A 23,525-nucleotide genomic window follows, 5' to 3' on the forward strand; every position below is an offset into this window, starting at 1 on the left:
CATGGAAAATCTTGAATTCAGTTCTACTTTATTGATGTTCTCTGAACTTCCTTTTTAAGAGATAATATTTTAGAAACAAGTTAATATGTACTGAATGTTTAAATTCCTAAACTATTTGTTTCCATAATGTTATGATATATAATTTTCCACATAAAATTTCCCAATTAGCTTATAATATCAATAAGATTCATGTTTACTACTCATAATTCAGGAGAAATAAAATTTGAACTAAAAGTAGTAGAGTTTGAAAATTTTCATAGTATAAATAACATGGTTTTAACCCAGAGGTTTTTTTAATCAATCATAGAGAAATATTTTCAAAAACTCAGTCACTTTGCCTAATGTCAATTAGTGGACCCAATTGATCACTTGTTTTATCATATATGTAGCAAATTTATAGTTTATCATTTGTCCAAAGGGTGTTAAGACACAAGAGATAATACATCAATATTGAGTAATAAACACAGAAACAGTAGTTTTAGAAAAAACAATAAAATGTTAATACTTTTAATGAAGCCATTAATTTTTTGGCAAAATCACCTTCAATAATTATAGCTAATTAATACTTTTTCATCAAGTAAAATTTTACCAGATAGTGTGTTTAAACTATATTAACTTCAAAGAGAAAACTGTCAGAACTAAAAGTATTTTTAAGCCTGAAAGTTTAAATGATATAAATGTTTTTAAATGCTTTGATTTGAAGAGGTACAATCCTCTGTTTTCATGACTTTGATTCATTGCTGTGTACACAGAATTAAACTCAAGATAATACTGAGAGTTGTGCTAGCTGTTAAGTTCACAGTGATTAATGGCAAGACAAGATATCAGGCATCTAAGAGTTGAGAAAGTATTAACTTGAGAGAAAGCTGAAAAAGCCAGAGGGAAATAAGTCACAGTAACGAAAAGCAAAGAAAAAGCAAAACATTGTTCTTGATTGTACTTTGATACATTCCTGAATTCATCCTAAATTGTCAAAAGACATGTTAAAGCAGTGTTCATGGGATCTAAATCTAAACTGGCCTATGAAATAAATAACTAATATATTATTACATAAAAATTAAGAAACATATAAAATATTATAAGCAAATTTTCTGGTTTTGAGTACAAAATGTAGTAAGAAATATTAATTCTTAAAACTTTATGAGAAAAAGAGAAGGCACAGAAAAAAAGCCATTCTAATAATTTATACAGTTTTCATATAATATTAGTTATCAATTATTAAAGAATTCTCACATTCCAGACATCGTCTTAGATGATTGTATAACCTATCTTAATCCTCATAACATAATCACCAGTATGTGAGAGGAAGTGTCTCCTTTTAAATTTTATATATTTTGTAAGCTAAAATTCAGAAAGATTCAGTACTTTTTTAAAGGTTGCACAGAAGTAAGACTTTAAATACAGTTCAGATCAGTAATTAAACTTTGTTTTATTCATTTGCTTAATCATCTGTCTTCCCCAATGTTGCAATATTTGTGAGGGTAGGTACCAATATTGGCTTTTCTACTTCTAATTTCCAGCAATTTTCACAGAACCTGACTCTCTCTCTTTCTTTCTCTCTCTGTGTGTGTGTATATATATATGTATATATACGTAAATATATGTATATAATTATATATAATTAGAATTATAAATTTACTGTACTGTGTCATAAATCTTTCATAATTTTTTTAGTGTATATGTGTGATATTTCTTTCAAAACAAGAGCACTTTCCCAGATCAAACACTGTAACATGTATTTCTATGTATTTCTTTTTTTGCATAGATTTACTCACTTTTTCATATGCTCTTTGTATTTTTTTTTCATTTGACATTAATTGGGCATTTAATGAACACATAGATTTCAATGTGCTAGAGTCTCCATATGTAAAGACGAATAAGAAGTGATTCATTGTCTGAAGGCAGCAGCATGCAAACAACGTTAAATCAGACAAACAGGTGCACACATCGTATTAGTGGAATGGTTTGTGTTTTGCGGATGCAGAGAGATAAATAACTAATGAATCATGAGGGAGCTAGGGAACACTTTGCTAAGGAAGCCACCTGTGGGCTGAAACTGGGAAAAGTAGTTAGTTGTCTAGCCTCATGTTGGCAGGGAATGGAAGAAAGGAAAAGCATTTCAGGAAAAGGAAACAATGTACAAAGACCCAGGTTAAAGAAGATAGGATGCTCAGTTTGCCTGTGATGTAGTGTGTGAATTAGAATGAAATGAATGTAAGCTAGCAGAAATACAGTCAAGTCAGATTACGATGAAGTGTTGTTCAGCAGAAATATTACTGGCAATTTGGACAAATTTTTCTTTGTTCAGACAAATTATTTGAGGGAAGTTAAACATCACTTGCCCTATCCACTAAATTCCAAGTACTCCCTAGTATTTGCAACAAGCTGATACAAACACAACTCACCCATTTCTCCCATCACTTTTCCAAGTGCCTCCATCAGGAATTGTAATCTCACACATACACACACTGCACGGCATTAAGGGCCAATGTGAAGTACTGAGGAATTTGGACAATATTCAATGACAAATGAAGATAAAGAAGATGTTAGATGACTAACATGATTGTATTATGCTTTATAATTTTCCAATTTTAATTCCTTAATATGATTAGCCCAAACTGTAAGAGGAAAGCTGAAATCATTCTTAAAACTGTGAAAAGTTTTATTAAAATTCATAGAGATTGCAGTTATGGAATGTGCTAATTTTCAGGTTATGACAACTTAACACTTGTCCATTACTGCTTCATTGACATGAAACTGCATTAGAACATGTCCTTATTCTATTAACACTTTTTTATGGCCTTCAAAGATAAACACAATAGGATATTTTGTTCATTGGCACACACACTCATATACATACACAGTCACATAGACTTGTATACACTGCTTTACTGCTTTATAAAGCTCTTACAAACGTATTTTTGAAGAGTAAGTTTTTGACTTCTTTGAAATAATTGTTTTCTATTTTTTTTAACAATTTGGCAATATCAAATGCAATGTTTTTAGTAATTATATTATGAAAACAAAAAGCAACTTAAGACTTGATGAAAATAGTGGTCAAAGCAAATAAACACAGTTTATGTTTCAGCCAAATTACTGCATTCAAGAAGGCTGTGTCCACAATGTATGATTCTTTTCAACATGATTACATAATCTTATCTGTAAGCAATACAGCATGCCATTCTAGTTAGAAACAACAGTTCTGATTTAATGTTAGGTTTGTGAATTTGGTTCTCACCTTAAGAAACTAACACCCACATCCATATGCAATGCTTAATTTGCTTCCACTTTATTCACTTTCTTTCATAAGCTATGGACCGAGCACAAAAATAACCTAGTCCAAAAGATTCTTGGGGCCATCTGCTCTGTTTTGCCTTCTGAGGCTTCTGTTGTTTTCCTTTAGAATGGTTTCCTTGATGTTCTCAATGACCTATTGTTTTGCTGATGGTTATCTTGGCTCTCTTCCTGTAAGAAATTCAAGAATTGTCTCCAGCTGCCTATAGCATAGATGGCCAGTCATATGACGTTTCCCTTATTGGGATGCATATAAGACAGGTGAAGAACTTTCTAATTAAAATATTTGAGTTGTCAATTCATAGAAGAAAATAATTTCTTAGGAGATTTTTCTGAAATTTTTATAATTAAAAGAATGCATTGGGTTGTTATCTTTCTCAAACCTTATAAATTTCTATTGAAATCTGTACAATTGAAAACAAAAGAACAACACTGAGATTAAGGTTAGTATACATTGTTGCCTATAATTATTAAGTATTGGAAATAGAAAGCTACTAGTAGCTGAATGGAATTTCATTTTGGTCAGATTCAATTGTGAGATAAAATCAAACAAAATCAAACAATTCATTCAAGTACACAAAGATGATTTTGGTATCTCATTTTAAATCAAAGGCAAGAAAAATAAGCCTTACGAAGAAAAGACCTTGTTCATTTCCTCCCTTTACTTTCCTCAGAATATTTTGTTTCCTTTTTTTCCGCTCATTTCCCACCTTCTGTTCTTCAATTCTACTCTTCTCTGTTTCAAAGTAATTTCTTTTTTTTTTTTTTTTTTTTTTTTTTTGTCAACATGTAATGCCCTGGGTTTATTTTGTGAGAATTCTATCACAAAAAAATATGGAACGCTTCACGAATTTGCGTGTCATCCTTGCGCAGGGGCCATGCCTCTCAACTTTTTATCTTCCTGGTTTTTATTACAACCTCTCTAGGACCTCTTCCTCATTTTAGATGCTAATTAGCACTTACTAATTGAAATTTTAAAAGCTGAGTATTTTAAACACTTTAGCACATCAAAAAATTCTGTGATCATAGGCAGATTTCAAAATAGTTTAGTGTGTAAAACAGAAGATACTAGAGACTCTGCTGCCTTTTAAAGAAAGTGTGAAAAACAAGATATGTGTCTAAATTTTACACTTATTTTAACATTGCATGTCTAATTCTGACATTCTTACACAGTTTGAAAACAAACCAGGTTTTTGTTGGGTTCTGGCTTGTGTGATTACTGTCATCAGAATCCTAGCCTATTCATTTCTTCAAATACAACACAGTTATCACAGATTTTATAGCCTTTTTTTCTAGATTCTGCCATGTCTGTTCCATGCTTTCTACAGAAAATCAGCTATGAATAAATGTAACTTTATCCTAGGTACAGGGGGAAAAGCAGTCATTCTTATGAAGTGCAATTTTATATATAATTATTTTTAAAAGTTACATTGTATTTACGAGATGTTACAGATTGGATTCTCTGGGAATCAGATGTTGAGACAGAGTTTAGTGTGTGGAATCAAGGGGGAAAGAAAGTAGTCCTGACAGAGGTAGAAGTGGATTTCCATATGGTGACCAGAAACTTAGCTGACCCAGTGATTTATGAAGGTAAAAATGACCAATCAGAGTTGTTTTGCTTGAAGTGGAAGTGGCCTAGGCCTCTATATCCCTCCCTCTGTCAGTCACAGATATGCAGATGTGCCCTGCTCTGGAAATGGGTGTGACCTTGGGCAGGGCAGCTTCTCAACTCAGGCAATCCCTTAAGGGGCTGAAGCTTTCCTGCCACCTACACTCCTAAGACCAGTGGCAATAGGATACTCCCTGCGAAATGGGGGTGACCCATCTCCACATCCAACACCTAAGAAACATTTAACATCCCTAGACTTATGCTGAAGAATTTTGTTTTAAAATATTGATGCCTTCTTAGCTCATCATTAATATGAAAATTTCTGACAAACTCAAAACTCACCCTTTTTTGGTATTACCCATTTTATTCACATATACTTTATCTTCCTTTTAACTTTTATTCATGGGTCAGAGATACTGCTGTATACACATGCTTTGTACTCACATAGTTCTTTTAATTTTTGCTTTATTTTTCCTTTGGCGTACTTATAATTATAAACTACTGGTATTAGTGTTGTTATCACTTATTCTTCACTTGTCTTTGCTATTTTCTAGATTAATAGAATTTTTCTATTCTATTAATCTAGATTTCTAGATTAATAGAAAAACAATGCATGCAGATAAGTAGTGTAGCCAATTCTAAGTTGGAGCCTTTAATTGTGGCACAAAGTAGAGAAAGATAATAAAGACTCATGTTTGTAGTGTTTACTAATAGCACATTTGAGGATAAATGAGAAAATACCATTAATTTGTTTATTTACACACCTCACACACAATTTTGACCATGCTTTCATTTGTTTAATTCAAAGAATTTATGTATTTACTACCTCAATCAAAATGCATTATTTGACACTCTAGTAACGACTCAGATGCCCCTTTAGCATCTAATAATTCTTGTTTCACTGTAAATGCTCAATAAATAAATATCTGAAAGATACACAATCACAGATCCTTAAGAGTTCTTTAGGGATATACAGTATTGTCAAATACTTTAGGGATACATAGTACTTTAGAGATATATAGTATTGTCACATTTTAAACTCACATAACTTGGATTTGTCATTAGCTTAAAGAGTTTGCTCAAATACAATAAAAAATAAAGTTAGCAAACATAAAGTCATTTGAGTATGAAACACACTGTTTTTACAATTGCTACTTCCACAGTGAAAACTTCTCATTATAATTAGCACTTCTTAAATATAGGCACTGATCTATACTTTTTATTTCTTTTTATTAAATGCATATTCCAACATTTTATCTTTATAAACATTGATTCCAAATTAAAGTGTCTAATTTTTAAAAAAATGTATTCAATGGTATGTTATTAATGAACAACTGTAATTTGAACAATTCATTTAAAGTAAATAATTTTATATCTTTTGCCTTGTTAAATGTTTTAAAGGAAAATTAATTTTTAATTTGAAAATTATTCACAGAAACTTTGAGAAGTTTTACTAATCTTAATTTTTAATATGCTTACATGCAACTATTAGTAGAATTTAATAATAATTTAATTAAATGAGTTAATATATGTCATACACTTGTAATAGTACCTTATGACCTCACACTTAGTGTGAAATTGAGGTCAGCTCTTATTAACAGCAAGAAGTAAACAAATAACTAGGGTATAAAAAAACTTTCTAATAGTAAGATTATCAGCCTAAAATTTAAGGGATATTTTTATCATTTTTATAGAAAACAATGTATTTTGATTTTAATAAAACATGAAAAACATTTTAAAGACAGAAGTAAGAACATGGAAAGATTTTTTTTTTACAAAATTAAATATTTTCTGAATTAATAAGATGTTCTAATATTGAGCCAGATTTATCTGCTTAAAATAATTAAGTTTTTTAGTGTGTATCAGACATATGTATAGACGCCACTAGGTAGGATTAATTAAATTATAGCTTGCAATGTATTACCTCATTCGAGATAATAATATGTAATTAGTTGACTTCACTGGGAATTTTCAATTTATATTCCTAATAAAAAATATTATGTAATTGAAACCAACATCTGCCTAAAATCAAAATGTCATTTAGAAGATTTGCAGACTACTGCTAAAGTCAATGGACGTTGTCCCTAAGGAAGTTCTCAAAGAAGTGTTGTAGTAAAGAACTTTCTGTGAATTATTCCAGCCTGAGGGAACTATGTTAGCAAGTATCTTACAGTCCAAGATATTGGTCTTCTTATATATGGGCAAGTAATAAATCACTGTACTTGCATATGTCATGTACGTGGCCCATATCAACAATCAGAGAAGATGTAAATTTGTTGAATACAAATATGAACAAACATCCATTGACCAACAAACTGTAACAGGCAATCAATCTGATAATGAGAAATCCAAAAGAAGACTTTCTTTTAAAGAAAGACATGAAGGACATTAGATCACAGACAAGCTCCGTAAGGTTCTCAAAAAACAAATTCATCTACAAAGCACAGGGAAGCATTTATAAGTACACAGCCTGAAGTTGATTACTTGTTTGTTCATATTTTTCAAAATAAATGGCCTAATATACCCTAAAAGAACAAATTTTCACGGACATATGTGTGGTTGGTATGTATGGGCAGGTTTATTGTTCGAAGTCCATATACAAACATAGCGTGTATTTAACTATTTATGTATTTAACTTCTATACTGTTTTCAAGCAAACTGTACCATCTAATTGCACCATGTATAGAGGAGTAGGCTAGGACATTTAGATAGCATTTGGCATTTTATTCCAAATTCTAGGAGGAACACCAATAATCTCAGCTTATGTATTTAAAAATTAGAACTGATTTTAAAACTCAAATTTATTTAAAAAAATTATTTAAAACAACAGAATTCCATTCTTTTTGATGGCTAGATAGTATTCCATTGAGTATAAACACCATATTTTCTTCATCCATTCATCCCTTGTTGGACTTTTAGGTTGATTCTATATCTTGGAAATTATAAATCGTGCTGTAATAAGTATGAAAGTGCAGATATCTCTTTGAATACTGATGTCATTTTCTTTGGATACATAACCACTGGGGGATTGCTGGATCATATGGTAGTTCTATTTTTCATTTTTTGAGGAATTTCTATACTTCTTTCCATAATGTCTCTACTAGATTACAATGTGTGTAAGTGTTCCCTTTTCCCCATATCCTTGCCAACACTTGTTTTCTTTAGTCTTTTTGATAATAACCATTCTAACTAGAGTAAAGTGGTATTTCATTGTGGTTTTGATTTGCATTTCCCTGATGACTAGTGATGTTGGGTATATTTTATATACCTGTTGATCACTTGTCTTCTTTTGAGAAATGTATATTAAGTTTTTTTGCCCACTGCTAAATCAGATTATTTGTTCTTTTGCTGTTAAATTTCTTATATATTGTGAATATAAATCCTTTGTTAGATGTATAATTTGCACATATTTTCTCTCATTTGTAGGTTGTTTCAACTTGGCTAATAGTTTCCTTTTCTGTGTAAAAGCATGTTAGTTTGATGTAATCAAATTAGCCTATTTTGGCTTTTGTTGCCTGTGCTTTAGAGGTTTTATTTAAAAAAAAAAAAATCCTTGCCCAGCCCAAAGTTGTAAAGCATCTCTCCTGTTTTCTAATAGTTTCATATTTTCAGATTTTACATATAAATATTTGATTCATATTGAGTTGATTTTGTATATGGTGAGAGTTTGGGGTCTAGTATCATTCTTCATGTAAATATCCAATTTTCTTGGCACCATTTGTTGAAGGGATTGTCTTTTCCTCAATGTGTGTTCTTCTTACCTTTGTTGAAAATCAGTTCACTGTAGATGTGTGAATTTATTTCTGGGATCCCTATTGTGTTCCATTGATTCATGTATCTGTTTTTATGCCAGTACCATGCTCTTTTGGTTACTTTAGTTTTGTAGTGTATGTTGAAGTAAGGTAGCCCGATTTCTCTAGCTTTGTGATATTTGCTTAGGGTTGCTTTGGCTATTTAGCATCTTTTTGTGGTTCCATATACATTTTGGAATTATTTTTCTTTTGTGAAGAATGTCACTGGTATTTTGATAGGGATTGTAATAAATGCATAGGTTGCTTATGGTAGTACAGCCACGTAACAATACCAATTCTTCCAATTTGTAAACATGGGATTATGTCCGTTTATTTCTGTCCTCTTTGATTTCTTTTATCAAAGTTTTATACTTTTCAGTTTAGAGATCTTTCTCCTTCTTGGTTGAGTTGATTCTTATGTATCTTATTTTTTATAGCTCTTGCAAATGAAATTGCTTTCTTGAATTCTTTTTCAGATAGTTCACTATTAGTGTATACACATACTACTAAGTTTTGTATGATGATTTTACATCCTGAAACTTTACTGAATTTATTAGTTCCAACAGTTTTTCCTGATAGAATCTTTAAGGTTTTCTATAAAGAATTTTAAGATAGAAACTAAAAGCAATTTTAAAGGTGAACAAAATAAAGAGTTGGATGATTGAAAAGATAAAATTCACAAATCTTTAACTAAACTAAGAAAAAATGAGAAAAGACTCAAATAAGTAAAATCAGGTGAAAAATGCATCATTACAGCTGACACCACAGAAATACAAAAGGAGATGTGAGAGTATTAAGAACAACTATATGCCAACAAATTAGATAACATAGAAAAAACTGATATGTTTCTGGATACGTACACTCTGCTAAGATTAAATTTTGTAGAAATACAAAATCTGAACGGAACAAAAATTAGTAAGAAAATTGAATCAGTAACAAAAAGTCTTCCATCAAAGAGAAGCTCAGGGTCTAATGGGTTCACTGCTGAATTCTACCAAAAATTTAAAGAAGAATTAATAGTAATTTTCCTCAACCTATTCCAAATAATTGAACGGAATGAAATACTTCCAAATTAATTTTACAAGGGTAGCGCTACTTTGATTTTAATACCATACAAGGATGCAGGAAAGACGGAAGGAAGGAAGGAAGGAAGGAAGGAAGGAAGGAAGGAAGGAAGGGGAAAGAAAGAAAGAAAGAAGGAAGGAAGGAAGGGAAGAAAGAAAGAAAGAGAAAAAGAAAGAAGGAAAGAGAAAGAAAGAAAGAGAAAAAAAAGAAGGAAAGAAAGAAAGAAGGAAAGAGAGAGAGATGCAAGCTACAAGCCATATCTCTGAGGGACACAGATACAAAAAAGTTCAGCAATATCCTAAAAAATTCAATCCCACAGTACACTAAAAAGAACAGGCCAGGCGAGGTAGCTCACACCCGTAACCCTAGCACTTTGGGAAGCTGAGGCAGGAGAATCACGAGGTCAGGAGAGCGAGACCATCCTGGCCAACATGGTGAAACCCCATCTCTATTAAAAAATACAAAAATTAGCTGTGCATGGTGGAGTGTGCCGGTAGTCCCAGCTACTCAGGAGGCTGAGGCAGGAGAACCACTTGAACCTGAGAGGCGGAGGTTGCAGTGAGTCGAGATCACACCACTGCACTCCAGCCTAGCGACAGAGTGAGACTGTCTCAAAAAAAAAAAAATTTACTCTTAATGACTTAATACAATTCAGTTTTAATTTTAAGATTCATTACCACTGTTCTTGTATAATTATTTTATAATTATAAAAAAAAGAACATTCACTATGATCAAGTGGAAATCATCCCAGGCATGCAATGAGGGTTTAATTTATGCAAATAAATACATGTGATACATATCCCATTAACAGAAAAACAAAAGCATATGATAATTTTAATAAATGCATAAAAAGCATTTGACAAAATTCAACATCCCTTCATGATAAAAAAAAAACCTCACAACAAATTAGAAGTATGTAACTTTATGCCTAATTTCACCATTTCTATTCAGCATAGTACTGAAAGTTCTAGCCAGTTATTAGGCATGAGAAAGTAATAAAATATATCCATATTAGAAAGGAGGAAGTCAAACTGTCCCTATTTGTAGACAACATGATCTTATATAGAGAAATTCAAGTGTTTCTGACTTCAAAACTGTTGAAGACGTTAGTGCTACTTACCATTATCTCCTGAGCACATGAGGGTCAGTATAGAACTTCTTTACCCCCTTGAGTTTAGGCATAGCTTTATGATTGGTTTTAGCTAAATAAATCTATGCAGATGGAACATATGCCATGTGTCACTTAAAGATGGAAGCAATTAATTGCTGATAGAAGCCTCTCCAAAGTTGTTTTCTCTCTTTTGTTGTTGTTGTTGTTGTGTTTTATTTATTTATTTTTTTAGACTAGGTCTCCCTCTGTCACGTGGGCTGGAGTGCAGAGGCACAAACACGGCTCTTAAAGCCTTGACCTCATGGGCTTAAGTGATTCTCCTGTCTCAGACTCCTATGTTTCTGTGACCACAGGCATGTGGTCACAGCTAATTCTTTTTTTTTTTTCTGTAGAGATGGGGTCTCACTTTGTTGCCCAAGCTGGTCTCATATTCCTGGCCTCAAGCAATCCTCCCACCTCAGCCTTCCTAAGTGCTAGAATTATAGATGTGAGGCACTGTGCCTGGCCGAAGGTTCTCTTTCAATGCAGTGGCAATCCTCGATTGGAATTGATGTTGGAAATGCAAAGTTGAACTATCCTTTGCTTGATGGTTGTCTTGGAATATCATCTGAAACTGCAGTTTCCTTGTATAAGTAAGAAATAAATCTTTCTTGTTCTAAATAAGTGCTATTATTTGTTTTGTTATCCTAAAATAATCTAGCACACTCTGATGAATAAAAAAAAAATCAAGTTTACCCTAATATGCTACATTGTCACGGAATCAAGCTGAAAGTTACCAAGCTAAAGATAATTAATATTTTCACCTACAAATCAAGCTTAAACATTCTTATATATGTTCCTAGACCTAATTAGATGTGTACAAGTTTGGTACAAATTCTCAAATATCAGTCATCTCATCTTTTTAAATGGCCCACAGTAGTAGCCATTTAAAGCTTGAGTAGCTACTCAAGCCATTAAGCTTGAGTAGCTCAAGCTCAGCAAGTACAAAATTAGACCATTATTTCTGCCTACCCTCAAACCTATATTATCTTCTTAATCATATCCAGGGAGAACCAGGGAGCAATCCTGCTTCTTAACTCTTCATCCCTCCCCACTCATAAAAACCTTTATGGAAAATCATGTGGATTTTGAACATGTATCTATCATTGTCTGTTTCCTTATTGGCACTACTAAGTTTGGACCAACATCTTTGGAATATAACTAGGTTAGTTGCAACCTCCCAAACTCTGAATTATCCTCTAATCTTGTCATTCAAGATATCACTGTAAAATTCAAATCTGATCATGCATAAAGTACTTTACTGAATGTTTGTTATAGCAACCATATATTCTCTACCGTGGCACGTCACATCTTCCACCATAATTTCTTTGTATACATTTCTGTCTTCATTCTCCACCAACCTGTGACTTGCTCGAGGACAGAAACTACAGATTCATCTTTGTAGTCTTAGTTCTCAATCCTCCCTCACCCATCTTATACTTGTTCCCAGCCTAACCTCAGGAAATATCCCATGAGAATCCTAGTTGTCAAATGAAGACAAAACATTAATACCTAAAAACAGCATAATTTATGCTGACTCAAAAAACGTGCTCTCAGAAATGTTTCGAGAACTTCAAGACTAATTTTCCAATTCCTATTTATCACTGCAAAGCTGAAGTAATGTCACTTATTTCTGTTAATAGAATTGCTCAGAAATAGTTTCTGTTGTTAAGTTCAGGATTTACATAATTTAATCAAGTACATGTAATGCATTAAAAGTTTGTAATTTAGGGTATACCCAATCTAAGCTACCTGTTTATATTTGCCTACAAAGCACATACACACTTATATAATTGTGAAAACAGTTTGGGTAGACAAAGACTTTTTTTGTTGCCTACTAAAAATACTGAATTTTGCCAGACACTGAGGAGAAATTGCAATGTTTCAAATAAAACATCATTGCGGGTACTATTGTAAGCCTAATAGCATATATATATTTAGAGAGAGAGAGGTAATAGGGAGACTTATTGTCACAACTTTGTAATGTACTTGCAAAATAATCTTACAAAAATTTAATTAAAAAGTATAGAATTTCAAAATTGTTGATATTTAATAGGATTTGTTCTAAAAAATGCTTTTATATTTTCATTACAAAAATCAGAGAAAAACACTTTTGCTATGATAGCATTATACACACAGTCATTAAAATCTGATAAGATGGCTCCTGCTAATTGAACTTTGCCAAAATTAATTGAGCAAGATGCACCTGCTGGCTTGAAAGGGCAGCTGTAACAGTATATGAAAGAATGAGAGAGAGGATGTGCTGAGTGTATATGTCACAGAGACTAGGGATATTCAATTAATATTTTCACTTATTAGAAAAGATGAAGCAATTGATGTTCCTAGTGATATTTTAAATGCCAGTGGTATTAATTCTGAATAATTGCTGTCATTATCTGTATATTGTTTTGCACAGGTAAGCAAAGTAAATTTAGAGAACATTATAGTTTAAGTGTGAAACAAAATGACTAAAGAACCTACTATAACTTTCAAAATCAATATTTGGAATATGCAAATGATTAAGATAATAAGAATGTACATATAATGAAGAGTATATGATATTTTAAATCTGACAATTTAATGAATGAAAAGATAAAATAAAATATTATTATACAACTTTAAACCAAAGATGCTAAGGCAAGAAGTGCCTGACACCTGGTAGATGTTTGATAAATATTTGTTAAATGAATGAATGGATAAAAAAGAGTTTCATAGAGAGTCTTGAACAGAAGACTGTTCAAGAGATCTCAAATATCTGTTTACATGGAGAGACAAATATTTTTTAGCCCATAAATATTTAAAACCAACTGAAATATTTGAAAATATATTTACAGTCATAGTATGATAAATTGTCCATTCTCACAAAGTAGTCACTGTATTTTGGTTGGCTTTCTTAAACAGAAATTACCTAAACTAAAAGGATTACTACTGTATCTTTTCTTATTTTTCCATACTTTTTCTGGTACGTGTGTGTGTGTGTGTTTGTGCATTTTATATATATATATAATTTTATTGTATGTATTAATATAATATATATCACTGATATATGTGTGTATATATGTATATATGTATACACACACACACACAGACATACATATAAAATATCCTCTAAGAGAAAAGAAAGAATGGAGAGAGAAAAAATAAAAGGAAAGAGGAAATTATCCAGAGAGACACCATGAGTTATGGTATCTACTCTTTCCTCCCTAGAGATAATCACATCTTTCTAAACTTACATATAAATTAATAAATCCACAAAGTAAGAAATAGGCAAAAATTTCTATTATATATAAAATACAAATTTACACTAGCCATACTATAAATGTTTGCATTGTTAATATGCAGATAAAAATGTAACTTCTGTCAAATATCTAAGAAGATAAAGTCCCCTTGTTCTTCCATCTTGATTAATTATTTTCTCTTTTGAGAACATATGGTACAGAAAGAAAGAACTCTCCATAGTTGTGAAACTGTTTAGCTCATCTCATCAGACCTGATAATTTGGACCTTATGACCAGGCCAGTTGAAAATAATTATAGTGTTAATAATGGAAAAAATGAGATTAAATCAAAATTAGTTCTATTTAGCTCAGATTCATGCTGACGTAGAGCCAAAAGCCAGCTTTAGTTTACTCAGTCTTCCTTTGGCAATTTTTCAGTCAAGTACATGAACATTTATTCCGGTAATATCTAGTGGTGTTTTGGCCTGAACAAATCAATGGATTACTACAAACAACACAATAGTTGCCAAATAAACTTAAAATACAGATCAATTAGTTCACATACAAACACACTGACTGCTTCACACTATATTATTAAATTGAAAAACTATTCCATTAACACGATGCATTACTATAAAAGATTTGGCATATATGAATTTCTTAACATGCTCCCAACTCTACTTCTAAATAAGGAAGTTTACTAAATGATCCATAATATTCTTCATACATGAAGGTCAAACACTGTTTCTATATCAAACATTAAAATAATAAATTACCAAAGATGTATTTTCCAAGTTTGGTTTATCCAGATATTGATAAAATATTATGATTCTCTATTCAGAAATTGTATTACTCAATTGATGTGATTGATTGGATCAAATGCCATATATAGTTGTACTTTCTTCTGTCATATAAATGAGGCAACAATGGCCTTGGTAAATTAACTCTACCATTGTTTACTTCTTCACAGAAGGCTAAGACCATTACCTCAAAAGCCCAATGGTGCCAAACACAAATTTTCACACATGCAATTGTTCTGAACAAACTCCTGATAAGCATTATTTTTAGCAATTTAGAGCCTAGCTCCATTACATATCTAGGAAAACTTCACTCAACATTTGTTAGTCATAGATAAGACACATCCTGAGGCTATAGATGACACCAAGCGACTGTTGATCTTTGGAGTTCTCTAACTCATCGACTTCCAGTTATAGTGCTGAGCTACATCACCCAGATGTATAAGCTCACTCTCATATTCCTTTCTTCCTGGAGCTCCTTTGCCCTCTCTGCGATTTGGGTTCTGGCCTTCTGCTTCTGTTTCTGAAACATCTGCTGTGTATGCCCCTCCCACGTAATCCTAAATCTACACAATTAAATGTTATTGCCACTTCATGATCATGTCTTTTTCCTTGATCAGCCCTGAAACCCTCAAGTTTTAAGCATACCTTCTTAAGTTTTAAGGGCACTGAATAAATTTTAAATATAATCGTTAAAATATTTTATATCACAAGCTGCTTGCTACACAATTATTAGAATAACTAAAACAATAGAAGAGTAAAATTATTAATTAAAATGCCAAGTAACAGGGACTCTCATACTTTACTGATAGGAAGTAGTATTACAGTATTGCCATTCCGAAAAATGATTTATCAGTCTCTTATGAAATTAAACTATACTTTCATATGACTTAGCAATGCTATTCTTGGGTATTTACCATAGAGAATGAAAACCTATTACTCTAGAGAATGAAACATTAATCCTATTCATGAACGCTTATAGCAGTTTTAATTCATAATCATTAAAAATGGAAATAACTCAAATGTCTTTAAATGAGTGAATATCTTATACTGGCCACTGCATAACAAATTTTGGGACATTTGTATAATAGGAAACTACTGAGAAATAAAAATAAGTGAACTATAAATATAAACAACACTTGGATGAATCTCAAAGATATGCTGAGTGAAAGAAGTCAACTTAAATAATTCATGTAATGTATGATACTTTTATATAATGTTCTTGAAAAGTCAAACTATAATGACAAAGAACAGATGAGTGATTGGTAGGGTTTGGAGTGAGGGAGAGTGTGGCTGCACAGGGATAGTGTGAAGGAAGTTTTGGTGTGAATGGAAATGTTTTGTATCCTAATTAAAACGGTGATTACAAAAATCTTTATGTGTAAAGATTCACAGAACTCTGCACACACACAAAATCAATTTTGGGTATGCTCCTTTAAAAAGTTAAATTTAAGTCTTTACATTGAACAATAACTGGAAGTAGAAATATTAGAATTCTATTTATTATTTATAGTATATTTTATTATTTGTAGTGTATTATTTACAGTATATTTTCTCTTAGGATTGTGTATGTCTTTACTACAACATACAAGCAACTGTTGAAATATTCCATTATTATTTTCACTGTGTTTTGATGTCACACCATTACTCTTAAATTTTACAGGAACTTGAATGTCTATAATTTCATAGTCATTAAATTTAAAACTGTTCATTCTCTCACAATAGATATTTAAAATTGTGAGTTATATGGCTTACATTTTAAATATGTATACTTTTTATGGTTCTTAATATGTGTTGTCAATGTGTCAAATTTTTAACATGTACACATTTCATTCTCATTATATTTACATTTTATTTGGCTGAATTTTTTTCTATACTTCAATAATCAAGCTTGTTCTCTTGATTTCCAAGGTATTCAAAATAATATTATTTCATGGAAAATTTCTTTTCTCACATGGATAACTGGAGAAGACATTTAACTGGCTTTCCTGCTTCTATTCCTGCCCTCATCTCTGCCGTATTTCCCTCTCACCACAGCAGTCAGAATGACTGTTTCCAAACATGTCAGACCTTGTTACCCCTCTGCTCAAAACTCTGCAGTAGCTCCCCATTTCAGGGTCAAAATTAAAGTCTTTCAGATGGTCTCTGAGGTTCTGACTCTTACTTGCTTATCTGACATAATTCTCTATTATTACCACTCTTTAAATTGCACCCCTGACACACTCCTGGTTGTGCACTAGCTGTTTCTTTTGTCTACAACTTTATTTCCCAAACAATTGTCACTGTTCATTGCCTGACACCCCCAAATATTAGATGAAATATCACTTTCTCAATGAGATTTCTTCTAATCACCTTGTAAACAATTGATATAAAATTGGTAAACCTATTCTCTTAGCATTTGCTGATTTTCTCATATTGTTTTACTGTTTTCTATTTTTATTAACCTATCATATATTAACATAAAATTATTTATATTTCCAAGTACCTAATACAGTGCTTGACATATAGAAGGTGATCAATACATATTTGTTCAATGCCAGAGAATAATTTATAAATTAATTTGTGCAAGAAGTATTTTATGTATGCATATAAAAATAATAATTCATGATCAAATATTGCTTGATGTGTTTATTTAAAAAAATATGGTTTGTCTCCTTAAAATATTTGTCAGGAAAATAAACGTTGAATTTAAAATAAAATATAATTATGTAAATGACAACTCAGTCTTGAACATTGAGATATACTTCAAGTTCCCTCTTGACCCATTTATGCCTAGTGTTCCATTATTGGAGTGCTAAGCATGTGGGAGTTATTTATATTCTATTGCTCAAGGTCATCACCAAGGTCTGACTGCAAAAATTCAAAAAATTGCAACCTCAGGCATAAATGGGTTAACTGTGATGGTATATAATTTTAATATATTGTGATACTATATACTTTTAATATATTTAATTTCATACAAATGTATGATTTGGTGCTTTTATCTTTATCCTAAACAAAAATCTACCTATTTTCTTTTTTCAAATTTCAGTTATGTTTTCAATTTTCTTCTATCTATTGGATTCCGATAAATGGATGTAAATTGTCATGTAGTCTAACCTTATGCAATTACGCGGTCCCCAGTTAATGCAGAGATCATTCAAAAGTATACACATTGATGCATTTTAATTGTTATTTTGTACATACAACCAAGATCACAGGAGACACAGGAGATAAGAAGCAAAGAAGACTTTTTGGATACAGTTTGTAAGATTAGATATACAACTACAGGGGATAGATATTTCTAATATTTATCTTGGCTGTCCCATGAAGGTAGTTAAATTTTGTTTACTACAGAATAGCAAATTACACTGTCTGGCTTAAAGAATGTCTGAGTTGTAGTGCATGATAAGATATCTCCCAAATTATGTCAAATATATCTGTGAAAACTGAAAATAAGACCAAAGTTTGTAATACAACTAAATGCCAAAGTTGAATCTCTACCAACATCAAAGTTAATGTAATCAATATACAAATATTTTGTCTTCTCATCATCTAAAAGAAAGTAAAAAGTTTCATCATCCGTCTACATGCCACCTTTTAATAAATTGGAGCCCTATCTCCTCTAAACCATCTCCTCTCCCCAGTCGTTTTGCATCTATTCTGAAACAGCAACTCCATATGATACTCCAAGTGAGCATACAGGAGAGAGTCTGGAAACTTCGGTTTTTCATGCTTCCATTGATTCAGAGCATAGAAGCAGAATCCACCACAGTAGACTAGAGAATCTGTAGATGTTCAACAAGAACCAATGACTAGGTTGGAAACTTACCTTGTGTTCCACGTGTGGGACTGAGAAATTTATTTTGCCATTACTCAGTGAAGAGAGATGAGGCTTAAAGGTATCCACATGACCTAATTACTAAAAATTTCTGAATTGGGGTAGCTTTCACTTCTTTAAGTAGTGTTGAAAAAACAAACAGCAATATTTATAGTTAGTTCTACAAAAATAGAGAATAGAACCATTGTTCTGAATACTGAAATAAAATATAATTTAGATAATAGTCTACTGCATTAATAAGAAAAACCTTTTGCCATATTCAAGAACATACAATGTCTATAAAATGAAAAGAGAAGAACACCAAGAGAGAAATAAATGAGATAAAAAGATAGCAGAAACCAGTTGTGGTGCTTCACGTCTGTAATTCCAGCACTTTGGGAGGCTGAAGAGGGAGGATCACATGAGGCCAGGAGTTTGAGGCCAGGAGTTTGAGGCCAGCCTGAGCAACATAATGGGACCTCATCTCCCCCCATTTTTTTTAATTAGCCAGGTGTGGTGATGCACACCTGCAGTGTTAGCTACTTCAGAACCTGAGGTGGGAAAATCACTTGAATCCAGGAGGTCCAGGTGGCAGTGAGCCACGATTGTGCCACTGTATTCCAGCCTGGGTGACAGAGTGAGGCTCTGTCACAAACAAACAAACAAACAAACAAACACCAACCAAACAAACAAAAAAGACAGATAATAGAATGAAATGGAAAAGAAGGGTAACATAAGTTAGAATTTATAGACAAATAAAAATTGGAATTAAATTTACATCAGAGTCAGAGAAAAGCACAATTAGCATTGAGATAAATAAATATATTTTTAAAATTCAAATTGGAGGAACTTTCTAATACCAAAACAAAATCAGGCCAGGCATGGTCGCTTACTCCCACTCTTGTAACTGCAGCACTTTAGGTGGCCAAGGCAGGAGGATCACTTGAGTCCAGGAGTTCACAACCAGCCTGGGCAACATCATGACACTCCAACTCTACAAAATTTTTTAAATCAGCTGAATGTGTTGGCTGATCCCAGCTACTCATGAGGTTGTGGTGGGAGGATCCCTTGAGGCTGGGAAATTGAGGCTGCAGTGAGCTGTGATTGTGCCACTGCCCCACAGCCTGGATGAAGAGTGAGACCCTGTATCAATCAATCAATCAATCAATCAATCAATAATAAATAAGAGAAAGAAAATTCTACAATTTTGAGAAAGAAGAAATGTTAATGGGACAGAGAATTAGAAAAACAATTTAGAAATTGCATTGCCCTCAGCAATATAAAATGTATAATAGTGTAACAAGTTTTAATAATTTTTCTAGATCATTATATTATAATGTATATATGATTTCAAATACCACCACTAAAACCAAGAATTGGAACTAAAAAAGGCATTGAGGTAATGGAAGCAGTAAATATAAGATAATATTTTCTTGAAGAATTTTGTATATACTGTTTTTATTAAGGGATTCAGTTAAAGAGATATTTCATTGTTGACACTTAGACCTAGAATATAAAATACGACATTAAGCAAATGAGTCAAAAGAAATAAATCCTCAAAAGAAAATATAATATGTACCATTTATTAGAAACAAATTCATTCAGGATAGTTACAAATAAAACCATGGGAGAATATGTTGGACAATGTATATTTCATATGAAATGGAAAAATTAAATTAATTCCCTTTAATATGAGGAACATTGTTAAAATTCTCACTGTTACAACCATTTACTACTGTCCTAGAGGTCTTGGTCAAACCAAAATGAAAAAAAAAAAGGAAATAAGAGATATTTGGAGATTGGAAAGATTTGGGGGTTGATCAAGGAAAACAGATGTGATGAAAAAAGACAGTAACGCACACACAAACTTCATTGAATGGCACTTGGACAGGGTTGCATGAGAAGGGACGTCTCTCTAACTTAAGACCTTCAGACACTAATTGTGAGGAGGCCACCATCCAGAAGAGAAGGAACACAAGGAAACTCCTGAGGTAAAAGGGAATCCGAGAGAGACTTACTTGTCCAAGTGATAACTAAGCAGCACCACGGAAAGTTTCTGGGTCAGAGAGCTCTTAAGGGCAGTAGCAGCTTAGGCTTTATCACCACAAAGCTCTAGCTCATCAATGCCCAGCAGATGCTATATGTAGTTTTACAGGTTATACAAAGTAGGCAGGCTCTAAATATTAGTTTGGTGCAAAAGTAATTCAGGTTTTTGCCATTGAAAGTAATGGCCAAAAACACAGTCACTTTTGCACCCACCTAATAGCTAAAAATCTTCTTGTTTGGAGTATTTTTAAAACCATTATGTATGTAAAAATTTTAATGTGGTACCAGCTGGCATTTGAGCTAACAGATATCAGCCTGTAGTGAAGAAATATCAATGTAGGGGCCAATATACAGAGGCCTTTTTGCCTCACTTATATAACAAAATTTAAAAATTGGAAGATAAGTTAGTTATTCTAACCATATGCAAAGAAACTGGATTATCTAGCAAGTAAATGCATAGAACAAATAGGTAAAATACTGAATGAATACAAGATTTCCACAAGGTTGCAGAATACAAGATTGATGCCCAACATTCAATGCCATTTCCTTACCAAAAGACTAACAGTTATAAAAAAAATCAGAAATAAGATATTATTCCCTAGAATGACAAAACTGATACACATGACTATTTAAACACACACACACACACACACACAAACACTCATACAAAACCCATATGAGAGAAACTATCATAATGAAGATTTAAAAATCTGAATAAATGAAGAGATATGTCACTTTATGAGATTTCATGAATTAACAGTATACTGTCTGTTCTCTCCAAATTATCCTATTAATTTAAGCCAAATTAAATTATATATTTAATAATGCTTAATAACATTACTTAAAAATACATAGGTAAAAAGGAGCCGCAAATGTAGGTTAACACTAGAAAATAATAGTGTGGGGGTAATTGTCCAGACAAAATAAAAATATATGACAGAATTATATTAAGAAGAATGTGTAGATTTTGATTATAGCTTTTCTTTTGATTAAAAAAAGCCACAGACAAAGATAATATATTAAGAGATATACCTAAAATGTCTCCAAACTAGAAGGGATTAATTACTATCATGCACACATTACTTTTGAAAATAAAGAATGCACATCACTGACTGTGGGAACTCCAATGCCCTGTTTGCTCCTTTCCCCAAAGTCTCAAACTAGACTCTCAGTGGTTTCCCTGTTGGGTTTATACCAGAGAAGAACTAAGGGCAGCTCAGGAAAATTAACCTCCTGAGCACTCCTATGACACTTTATCCTTAAAGGGAAAGTAACAAAAAGCTGTTTCCAGAACCTTAAACAGGGAATCATGGCAAGAGATGTTCTGATGCTTCTTCCTAATCAGAGCCGAAGCTACAAGAAGAGACAGTGACACATATAACTTATTTTTGCTGTTTTCTTTTTTCAAAGCCTTCTTCTCATGCTTTTTGGGCCAAGAATAGGGGAAATTTTATTCTTACTTCCTCTAGGACTTTGCTATTATTCCCACTAAGCTAGATTAGCTACTTTACATTTAGTTAAATAATATTATGCACAGTGAGGGAGAAGTCTATGACCTGGGTGCTTCGGGATGGACTTACAACATAACAGCCAGCCTTTTAAAGTTATTTATTTATTTATTTATTTATTTATTTATTTATTTATTTTTGTTGCATGGCCCTATTTTGCATGTCAGGAGCTGAATATAACCTCCTTTTTCATTATGACTCTTATGTATTCCAGCGTCCTTTTAAGTATTTGGGTGCCTTTGGTTAATTCGAACAAAAGTTACCTATTAAGGAAATCACAAATAAAAAACATATACCTTGATATACCTATGATTGCAAAGCAGTGTAAGTTTTATGGAAGCCCAATAGAAGGAGAATTCTGAGAGAGAAATTTCAGTTCTGGTGATTGTTACATTTCAAGAAAAACCAAAACTGAAACTCTATTCCACAGAAATGTCTCATTCATTTCTGTGAAGGATATCTTTAATGTCCTTCACAGATGTTAAAACTTTAAGATTCTATGAGATATGGCATCAGGAATATCTCACTCTTTTTAATATTTTATGTAGTCTCTACTTAAATACTTTTCTTTACTTCTTTGATCTAATGAATTTTTCTGTGAAACAAAGAAGAAATCAAAGTTCAAATTCACCTCTAGGGTTGCCAGATAATATATATCGTACACTATTAAATTTGAATTGCTGATAGAACAATATTTTTCAGTATAAGTATTTCCCATTCAAGATATGAGATATAATAATACATCCATTCCTTTTCTGAAATTCAAATTTAACTGGACTTTTTTCTATTTTTATTTGCCAATTCTAGCGACCTTATGTAATACATCAAATTTTATGAGTTCATAAACTTTGTTAATCATGAAATTGGAAGAAGTATGGTAACAACCAATTTTTTGACATGTAATATCATAAGTAGTTCAAACTGAAAAAGTTTAAAACAACATTTTTATTTCAGTGAAATTCTTTCAGTTATACTTTTGAATCTTCATAAAAAATATTTTCAGTCTGGTAAATATACATAGATATGTATTTCTTTTCCATTAAAATTTTTAAGGACATAATGTTTTCATATATTCTTTTATCAAATATTTTAGGTCAGTGAATCTAAAAATAGGATCAAAACTCAATGTATGAAAGAAAATGTATACACCTTCAAATCTATGAGTCACATGAACTTCACCAAAATCAAATGTTGTTTTTCTTTTAAAATTATTCTTCTCTGTATTTTTTATTTCTTTAATTTTCTTGAA

At 32.0% G+C, this 23,525-nt stretch overlaps 1 protein-coding gene and 1 pseudogene across 15 annotated transcripts in view; both read right to left on the minus strand.

Moving 5' to 3' along the window:
- Nucleotides 1-23,525, minus strand: part of LOC129144272 (protein eyes shut homolog) — a 773,546-nt gene that overhangs the window by 428,469 nt on the left and 321,552 nt on the right. The window lies entirely within an intron of this gene.
- LOC112209627 (U6 spliceosomal RNA) lies at nucleotides 4,123-4,223 on the minus strand (annotated as a pseudogene).

The sequence above is a fragment of the Pan troglodytes genome, chromosome 5 (assembly GCF_028858775.2).
Source record: "Pan troglodytes isolate AG18354 chromosome 5, NHGRI_mPanTro3-v2.0_pri, whole genome shotgun sequence".
NCBI lineage: Eukaryota > Metazoa > Chordata > Mammalia > Primates > Hominidae > Pan > Pan troglodytes.